The following is an 11096-nucleotide window of genomic DNA, read 5'->3' as shown; positions in this document are numbered from 1 at the left end:
CGAATGGCAAGATCCAATTTAGATGGTTTTCATGTCCATTTTCTCCATCAACTAAAACTATATTCATCAAATAATGTTGTTTATCAATTTTTGGCATACCCCCCCCCAAAATCAAGACCCCCATTTTGCTGTATGTATGTAAGTATGTATATATGTATGTATATACATACATATATGTATATATATATGTGTGTGTGTGTGTGTGTTTGTGTGTATACACACACACATGTATGTATGTATGTATGTATGTATCTATATATATATATATATATATATATACATACATACATATGTATATATTGATGCATATATTGATGCATATCTTGATGTATATATTTATGCATACAGTTTTGATTGATGGAGAAAATAGGCATGAAAACCATCTAAATTGGCTCTTGCTGTTCGATTTGATATAGGACATGATCCCATTGGGATTTGTAAGTCCAAAGTTACGGGGTCCTACTTTTAGGGCCTGAATTCCTAAAATAGGTAGCTTGTCAATGTGCTACCTATTTCATGCATTTAGGCCTCAAAAGTAGGACCTCATTTGGTCCTACATGGGGTCCTACTTTTGAGGCCTAATGTATGAAATAGGCAGCGCATTGACGCGCTGCCTATTTCAGGCATTCAAGCCCTAAAAGTAAGACCCCGTATCTTTGGAATTACAAATCCAAATGGGGTCATGTCATACATCAAATCAAATGGCAAGAGCCAATTTAGATGTTTTCATGCCTATTTTATCGATTTAATAAAACTATATGCATCAAATAATGTTGTTTATCAATTTTTGGCATACACCCCCAAAATCAAGACCCCCATTGGAAAGAAAGGTAAGGAACACAAGTGCTTGTTCTTATGTTCAGGAGACATTAAAAAAGAGGCCTGGTAGCCCAAAAATGGCACCGCATCAATGCGCTATCATTTTTGGGCTGCCAGGTCTCTTTTTGTTGTCTCACGAGCATACATATGGAGGTTATTATACAATATAACTAACAAGTAGTATTGAAGTAGTTCTACAATTTGGATGCATTAAGAGCATTCATATAGCAAGGAAGAATATAATAATTGAATACATTTTTTTTTCAATACATATTGCTAGTGAGACTACCAAAAAGAGGCTCTACCCCTCATGATGTCTCTGGATACAGAATATGAGATTGCTTGATGCTTGGATTGCAACTGGAAACGTTGCGTGGGCAAAGCCACTATATGCCTCAAGTGTTGGAAATTGATGTATGGCTCAAGTGCTAGAATGTGCAAATCATGGCCAAAATCAAGACCCCTTAGATATTCCATGAGGGCTATCCTTTTACTACTACACACGTCACCTTTAGTCGAGGGCAGAACCATTCGTCATCACAGGCAGCAAGTTCATGGGACCCCATCCCATGATCCAAGGCATTATTCAAAGACAAAGTATTTCTGACCATTCCCAAATTGAGTTTGCCAATTCCTAATCTGATTGATTTCATTTACTAGACTTGCAATGCTTGCAAAGCCCTTGCTTAAGCTTGAATGAGCCTCTTGATTTTGGGGGTATAATGGTCAAAAATGGCTTAACACACCCAAAATCAAGAGGCTCATTCAAGCTTAAGCAACGGATTTGCAGGTCTTGTTTTTGGGTGGCAAAAGCACAAAAAATGACAGCGCATTAAGGTGTTGCCATTCTTATGCGTCCCCCCTCCAAAAACAAGACCCCCAAGCTATTCATTGGAGACGCCAAAATGAGGAGAAGGATGACGTGAGGAGTAGAGGAGCTGGCCAATGAGGGGAGGGACAGCCTTGGAATTGGTAGCAACAAGCATGATGCAAGGAGGTGAGAAGGCAAAGAAGCAAGAAGGTGAGGAGGTGAGGAAGCAAGGAGGCGAGGAGGCAAGAGGCAGTCTTGAAGGGCAACAAGAGGGTGGAGGTGGCCGAAAGAGTAAGCAGGAAAGGGAGGGATGGAGATTGCTTGTAGGAAATGCTTGGATTAATGCTACAAATGCCATTTTTTTGTGTGTGTTTTGCAGCATGAAATTTTTATGGCATTTTTCTTTTAAAAAATACAACATTGTTGTGATTAATTGCGCTACAAACAACTCAAGCGGTAAAGCACCATGGATTAGTACAACAATATACATCACAAATGGATGCATACACTCATATACATCACCGATGGATGCATACACTTATACTCACATCAATTTCCAATATTGTATTAGATGGACCCTTAGCATATATGTGTGCATAGAAGACCATTTCCTACATTGATCCCTGATTTCATAGTTAAATTATTCCCTTTCTCACATTCTAACATGTGAAGATTTAATGTACATGCATTATGGGCACATTATATTGCAGTTTATGACTAACTTTTTTTATGAATGCATGATACTTGTATATGGTCAAGGAAGGTATATTATCATTTTTGAATGACAAGATTACTCTATGCTCCATTTTATCCTATATTAGAAACTATGATCACTAGATATTACATAAATGTATTGCTCCATTATATCCTATACTAAAAACTATTTTGACCCAAATACATAATGCCAATTGAGGTTAGTACTCATGACAAGTGATGAAAACAATCTAATGGTATGAATGAGATCTTATAAATTTTGGATATGTAATATGGGTACTATGTTGATTGAGCTATTTTTCTAAGGGAATATTTTCAACTTAATTACTAAATACATACTTACAATGGTGACCTGATTCCCATCTATATGTATAATCAAGTTTTACTTTGTGTTTAAAAAAAAGCTTTTGCATAAGGTTAAAATTCGAATAGTATTTATATTTGTTTAAGACTACCCATTGAGCTGGCTCCTATCCTTATATTGAACATGATAATGTTCATAAAGATTTTATGAATACAAATAGATAGCATTGGCTCTCTTTTTAGTGAATGAGAGAAGTCAATAGAACGAGTACAAAAGTTGAAGGGAACGCCCTTGGGACTGAAGGAGAGGAAAAGACAATTGCAATCTATGGATGCATTGTCAACCAATAGTGGTACCCGAAAGAGGAGAATACGAGCTGCAAGGTTAGTTCCCCAAATTTTCAATGAAATTTCTTACCGCAAAATATTTGTGGTGTTGCATTTTTTCCACTAAGACTCATTTGTACTCTACTTTAGGAATTTCATGGAGGATATGATGGGAACAATGGAAATGGATGATAGTGATCCTTCATATGTTCTAAGAAGTTTAATAAAGCCACGTGATGTCATGGAAGTGTTGAAGGACCCTACACAAAAAGGGCTATGTAAACAAGTTGCTAGATGGGTGATGAAGGATTTCAAGGGCCTCATCCAAGCAAAGGAGGTTCTTGGAGCTTGTGATGCTGCTTGTGTAAGTCGTGAAGCTTACAACTCTGTTTTTAAAATTTTCAAGTCTGCTATGGAGAAAAAGTATAAGATATCTACAATGCCATTGCCAACACCGTGGTCTGTAAGGCTTGCACGTCAAGAAACAAACCAATGTGCTAGAGAAAAGCTTGGAGGATACCATTGTAGTGGCACAATGACTTGGAAGAGTAAAAAGAAATCTAGCATCCAAACGTTTGAGATGAATGTTTTCAATGATGTTTACATGGATGTAGGTCCCTTTCGTCGCCGTGGTTAGGACACCGTCTTTTCATGTCGAAGACCCTTCCGAGTGAGATTTCCTTTCTGTAGGAGATAACTAAAAGGCAGGGCTGCTGCATCTTGAGAACGGCATGCATTGAAAAGAATTTGCAGAGAGCCATGGTCAAATTCTATGGGATGAGAGAAGAAGGTAAGAGAAATTCCCTCTTCACATTCAACTTTATTTCTTCTTATTTCTATATCCTTACTAAATTTCTCTTTCATTGTATAGATGGCAAGCTAGTTTGGATGAAGCTCAGTTGGTAAAAGAGCACAAGCTAGAGAGGGTGAGCATTTGTATTATGAACAACGCCTTGCGTTTTGTGCAAGGGGATGAGGAAGTTGAGTAGGGTTTCTCAGTCCAATCTGAGGACATATGGTGGCTTGTAGCCTTTGAGACCCCAAAGGAGTGCCACGAGACATTGAAGTGGGTTTTGGAGAGAACTGGCATCCCGTCGATTATTCGAAGACAAGAGGTAGGGCAAACATTAATTGTGGATGGGCATGGAATGTTTCAAGTTGAATGGCATCTAGCTGGTGATTTGAAGACCCTCAAGTGCTTGTATGGTGGTGACACAAGTGCAGATGCAAAATGGACATGCTTGTATTGCACCCACTCTCAAAAGATGCAAAAGGGAAGCCTACAGTGGGAAAATGGCATCCTTTCTTGCAACCAAAGTGCAGCCCCTGATTGTCACAAAAAGGATCCTAAGTGGGACCCCATTCTACCAATTCCATTGGAGTGGGTACACGTGTGTACTTTGCATGCTGAATTGTGTATACTTGATAAGTTACTCTATCTCCATCTCGTTTATGCTTGGAATTTGAGGCCACAGCAAGTATCTGCACAATGCATTGCAAAAGCTGAAGAACTACTCTCACTAAAGGACTTCACGAAGGCCATGTGAAGCTTAAGCAGGACAAGAAACAATCAGGAAAGACAAAATATTCCTGCTAAAGTGTCCATGGGTGGAGGGAAGGCAAGGAGGTTCTTGTCCAACCACAATGCTGATAAAGAAAAACATACATTGGCTCAAAGCATTCTAGGTTGGGAGTACTGGAAAGATTTGTGTGAGTGCACCACAGATCAAGCTTCACATCCACGAATTGCTACTTTGAGAGTAAAACTGTGGACAAAGCTTGATGCATTTATAAAGTTGCTTAGACAAGGTCAAACAAATGAGCTTTATTATGAGAGATTCAGGATAGCATTGGGAGAATTCATATCATTGATGGTAGAAGCATGGGCGGAGTCACATATTACACATTACATGGTAATCCTCCTTAGGTTGAAATTTTGTACTTTAAACTTGAGTCAGTAGTTTATGTTTCTAATACAATGTTTTTCTTTACAACATATTCTTTACGCACATGCACCATGGTTTTGGAGCAATGGGGCCCTCTATCCATTTGGAATACTCAAGGAATGGAGAAATCACACTACAGAGCAAAGGCAGCATACTTCAAGAATATAAGGCATGGGGGTGGTATCGTGCGAAGCAATGCACTACACGAAATGTTCGATTGGTTTTATAGATGTCTAGAGGCAAGGACTCTCAAGCGCGATAAGGTAGAGGTCTCAAGTCTCGCAAAAGCGGTTCAACATGTCAAGAAGACAAGGAGATGTGCTGCTTGGAAGTCCTCAACAAGGAGCCAAGGGGTTGCGCTTTGGTTGCAATGTAGAGTCAGATAGGGGAGGCGTTGGGTCCTAACAGAGCCCCAAATGTAAAATGTTTGATGAATAAAGTTAACACTATTTTGAGTCAATTATAGATTCCAAAATTCACAAATTTGTTTGGAAATTGTAGAATTGCATGTGCGACATGGCAGGGCAGAGGGGTGAGTGGGTTGGGAGGGAGGGTGGTGAAGATTAAGTATTATCGAACTGGCGACAAAACATTGGGGGAGGAGGAGGTGCACTCAAAAAACCCTAATTTAAAATAAAAACCCTAAAGTGCTTTAAAAAAGACTATATAAAGCACTTCAAAACCCTAAAATCCCTCATTTCTATGGCACGAGTTAAACAAACTGCTAGACCCACTGGACACCGTTTAGATGCTACCCCTTGTCCTCCTCAGAACGCCATGGCCTCCAAATACACTGCAAGCCCCAGTGGCCAAGAGGGCAATGATCACCAGGGATCTGAAGGTAGTTCTCATCATCAGGAGTCCAAGCAACGCAAGTCCCCACCATCCGACTCTCATGGGGGATCCTAGGGATCTTAGCACCATGAGGAATCCCAGCACGATGAAGGATCCAAGCACGATGAGGGTCCTCTCAGTCCTTCCACACAACTAACCGTGGAAGTAGAGAGGTCTCCCAAGAGGGGCAAAATAGTCCAGTCAATCCTAATCAACTGCCCCCTCCCTCCTCTGTGGGGTCCTGGCGTGGAGCATCTAAACGAACAAGGGGAGCAAGAAAGGCAAAGAGAGGAGATGGAGAGATTACAGGGGCCACAACAAGAGGAAGTATTTGGCGGGCTCGCAGATATAATGAACCTTGGCCCCAATCCTCCAATCAAGCAGACCGCACGGAAGAGCACCATCAACCCTCTGTGCCTCGAGATGATTAGATAAGAGGAGCCTCTAGTACAAGCTGAGCAAGAGCCTCAGCCTGCTGTCTCACAGCCTCGTGAAAAGGAAAAGATACCAAGGACAAAGCAGACCGCTAGGCACAAGAAGTCACCTCGAATGACCCACCAGACGTAGGAAGAGGAGTCTAAAGAGGTGGTTGCAAGGGAGGAGAGGCGAAAGAAGTTCAAAGCGGACAAGCGGCCATGGAGCCATGTCTAAAGGCCAGTGCAGGGTCCCCCAAAGATTAAGAGGCGCAAAAAATCAAGCGTGAAGGCACTTCAAGAGATCCACAAGTTCCAAACCACTATGGACAATCTCATTCCCCGTGCACCCTTCCAGCGTGTTGTACGTGAAATAGCACAGCATTACAAGAGTGATGTGCGTTTCACTTCAGGTGCTATGGGAGCAATTTAGGAGGCAACAGAGGAGATGACAAAAGGTCTTTTTGAAGATGCAAACTTATGTGCTATCCATGCCAAAAGAGTAACAATGATGGACAAGGACCTTGCACTCGCCAAGCGCATCCGCTCTGATCCCTCCCTTATGCCCTAGATGTTGTCTAGGTTCATTTGGTGTAACCTGAATCATTTTGTAAATCTCTGCCCTTTGAGGCCAATGAATAAAAGATATCTTTATGTTCTATTACTGTTCCCATGTTATTATACATGTTACGTGATGCTTTCCATCAGTTTATGCAAGTTTAGTGTGAATTTGAGTGGTCAAATGATGTTTTTTCACCGTGCGACAGAAGTCAAATGTGTTCGGCATCACGCGGGGAGCCCAAAAGTGGTAAAACCCGCTATGGCGCGTATGGGGCCTGTTTGACTTGGTCAAACAGGCCCCATACGCGCCATAGCGGGTTTTACCATTTGTCAAACAGGCCCCATATGCGCCATAGTGGGGTTTTACCATTTTTGGGCTCCCCGCGCGATGCCGAACATATTTGCCTTCTGTCGTGTGGTGAGATTCTTACTGGATTGCTCAGAAATGACCATTATAGCACAAATATTTATTTGATCGCATGCTTTTGAACAAAATAGTGAATGAAAACATTAATGCCAACAACAATTAAAGTTACAAAATACAATGACAGTATAAAATAAATTTTGTAAAAGAACACAAAATGGGATACTATATAAAAAGTATAGTTGTATTCATATAAAATAAAATTTCTTTACAGTAAGGCTTCAGAGCCTTTCTCTCTTCTCTAAAACACTGAGAACATCGGGCTTTGAATTCCCAAATACACTCCTAGCTCTAAACCTAGTCAATAGAGAGTCAACGCTATTGTCGTTGTTGTCCAGGGACATGGCTGCTGCCGTCAATGCCATACCTTGAAAATTGGTTCCAAAGGCATTGAGGGCAGCGATGCAGTTCACCAAAATGACCTTGTCAGCATGACCAATCACTCTTGACAAGGCCTTGCACTTCAGGTCATCCCTAGGAAATTCACCATAATGAGTTGCAAATATTTTGGCTTGGTGATTGCCGACTTAGGGCTCCTTAATTAGCCATGTGGAGAAAACTTTTTATGGATAACCACAAAGCGCCCTTTTGCTTGGCCAAGGTAATGTGCCAGTGAGTGATCTCGACCGAAGCTACTGCGAACAAGGCGTTGCCGAGATGAGAATAGGTCGACCTCAAATGCCTCCTATAACAGTCCAACATTACATTAGAATTCCATTAAAGCAAAAGTATACCAAGAGAGAAGAAATTCAAAGTTCATAGTTTCTTACCACTATGGAGTCATCATGCTCAATCCCTTCCTCTTTGTCAATGAGGATGGATCCAGAGGCCTTTTGCTGTCTGGACTGAGATGTGGAGAATTCTTCTGGAACATCAGGTAGGTCGGAGTAGATTGATGTCTCTGCATCTTTGATTTGGGCCAATGTTAAAGCAAGAACCTCTTCTATTGAATCATCTGCTCCCAAAAACCCAGGTTCTTGCATAGTTGTGTCCACCTCGTATCCACACAGGATACCAAGAGCTTCATCCTTTTAGAGACCAAACATAACCTCTATGTCATGGAGAAAGAGGTATTGTTCTCCATCGACAAGAAGGGGAGCAAGAAACCATATCATTGTTGCGGGGTCAACAGAGGTGGTGCCCGAGGTGGATGGAATTTGAGAAGTAGAATGGGGTTTAGGAGGTCGCTGGAACACTTCCAGGGCCAATGCAGCTTCCCGCTCCTCAGGTTCTTCATCTATGGGCTCTTCATTGTAGATGGGCTCATCTACAGAAATAAGAGGATCGGAAAGGGTCAAGGCTTCAGGTCGAGGCCCTTTCTTCCATTTGTCCCTCCTAGAGAAGGAAAATAAAGGTCATTTCCCAGGATAGGAACCTATTTCCTGTGTTTTCGATGACCCCACATGCTAGGTCATCAGTGTCTACCTCCCTAAACCCTAGGGATGTGAGCTGGGCTCGAAAGCGATCTAAACGCTTCATGAACCTAGGTTCTTGATTGAACAAGTACTTCAAATAATCAATTGGGACCCATCTTTTTGTAGACTCATCAAGTTGATATGCAAAACTCGCAATGTAGTCTTGCATGTACTTGATGAGGTCTTCAAAATTATCTCGGGCTCCCAAGTAGGTGCCTAGGACATTTATGCTCTTATCAAAGACTGGAAATAACTCCTCTCTATCAATTAATGGAGTACAGGAGATGAAATCATGGAAGGCAGACCTAGCAGAATCCATGGTAGTTTGGTAGCTAGGAGAACTATGGCTATGATAGTGAAACTTTAAAACTAAAGTAACTTTATAACCTATATATACCCAAATGTTCTAAATATAAAAAATAAAAAGAATTATAAATTTTTTGGGAAAAACTTGACACTTACATGAAACAAAACCATTCAAAACATCAAAATTAATTGCACCTCTATTAATTGGAAAATGTCAAAAAACACATTTGTTCCACCACACATTTTCTAGACAATCTTCAATATTGCAGGAGGGATAAAAGTGGCACTATGCGCGAGCTTCTCTGCATGCTTTCCTACCTTTTTACCACTTAAGGTAAAGTGAAAGGACTCAGACATGCCATCCTCCATGACCAATAGGTGTTTCCGCATGTCCCTGAGAGTCCACTGTGATGTGACAGTCACGTTCTTGACATCTCCTAAATAAGAACCAATACATAAACTTACCCCTGTATTATCATCATCGTTAGAGTCAAGGGGGAGCCAATTGCCACCTGTTTTCTTCCAGTGCCTATATTGGAAAGCAAAATATAATATTTGGCGGGAGATGTGGTACTTGACAACCACATTGTCCTTACATACATGGCATTGAAACAGATCACCCTTTTGTTCACCTGACCTGCTTCCCCAATTCACCCCAAGCAATTCCTCAAGGGCATTCTCATGTAGGCACTTGCATGTCCAACCACATGCATATGGTGTTGTGGCAAGTTTCTAGAGGCTCTATGCTATAGAAGATCATGCTATGTAGGAGATTATTCATGGGCTTTGAATAGAAGGATTAGCTATGTTGAATGCAAGGAGGAAAGAAGATTGTTATTGCATATCTATACCTATAGCCTATCATGGAAGCTACAATGAACAGCCATAGTGGCAACTAGAGGAGTGATTCAATGGAGAGGCTCACAATAAATGAGGCTTGAGTGACCTCAAAATTCCTCTCAACAATTGGAGCAAAGTTTCAAAGTAAATAGGGGGTTGGAGACCCTAGTTGGAATTGGATAAAGCAGTTGTACTTGCCTACTGAAACTATCAAGTTCTACCCATGAGGAAAGAAAACTGGCAAATAAAAGAAGCTGTCCAAGTTCTCCTCTACCCCAAAAAAAGGCAAAAGGTATCTCCCCAATCAAGGGTCCTCAAATCAAGGATGAGGAGTGGTCCCCAAGTATGGTACTACAACATTATTGGTTAATGACAATAAGCCAATTAGGCCACTTCAAAATTGGCCTATCATTGTGATAATTTGTATTTACATTTGGATTCATTTCTATTATTAATTTGGGTCTATTCATCTCTAGTATAAATTGGATTCAGTAATGAAAATATAGAGAGAATATGATTCATCTCCTTGTCATGTACTTTGGATGAGTTGTACCTTTTGAAGTTTTTGGAATTGTAAACTATGTTGCTCAATTTCATTACCCAGTTCTTCAAGCTAGTTGGGTTTTACTACAATCAACTCTATTGTTCAATTCAATGTTGTAGCCATATTTTTGGTCAATACAGCTGGCTAGGTGCTCCCGACATATGAAATTAAAATATAGGTATTATGTTGATAATTTAAAGTAGTATGAAAACCAAGCTAGTGGCTAATTTTTGGCTAGTTGGCTTGGAGGTTGGCTAAGATTGTAAACTTGTTGCTATATTTTGTTATGCAATGCCCAAGAATATAATTCTAGCTTATACAAAAGTATATAGGTTGGGATAAAAAGTGTCCAATTGGCAGAGTCATTATGCGTAGGAATATAATGCATAAGAATTTGAATAGTTTTCATGGGATTGTGACATGAATAACAACTATATGCAGGCATTGATGCCTGGCTTCCACAACTTAAGTGAATTGTTCTTTCACTTGGTTATGATGGCACTAGGTGAGTTGGCATACCTCTCTATCACTTTTGCATGGATAAATCTAAGGCATGGAGATACGGTGTTGGCAACTTCCAGGAGGACTCCATGGTAGATTATCTCCAACTACTGCTGCTGATAACTGGAGACTAGTCATGAGTATCATAGTACTTCTTACAATTTATTGATATGAATGTAAGTATGTAAATGAAGTGCTACTTTGACGATTTGTTAGAAGGGATGATATAGTAATGGATTATTCTCACTTGTGTTAGTTTAAGGGCAATGGTAAATGATTGTATTTGGTTTACTTGTAGATTGAAAATTGACCCAGTAATGTTGTTGATAGGACAAATA

This window comes from Dipteris shenzhenensis, chromosome 7, assembly GCF_047967505.1.
Source record: "Dipteris shenzhenensis isolate YYH24624 ecotype China chromosome 7, Dip_SZ_1.0, whole genome shotgun sequence".
NCBI lineage: Eukaryota > Viridiplantae > Streptophyta > Polypodiopsida > Gleicheniales > Dipteridaceae > Dipteris > Dipteris shenzhenensis.
Note: the sequence above shows the minus strand (reverse complement) of the source record.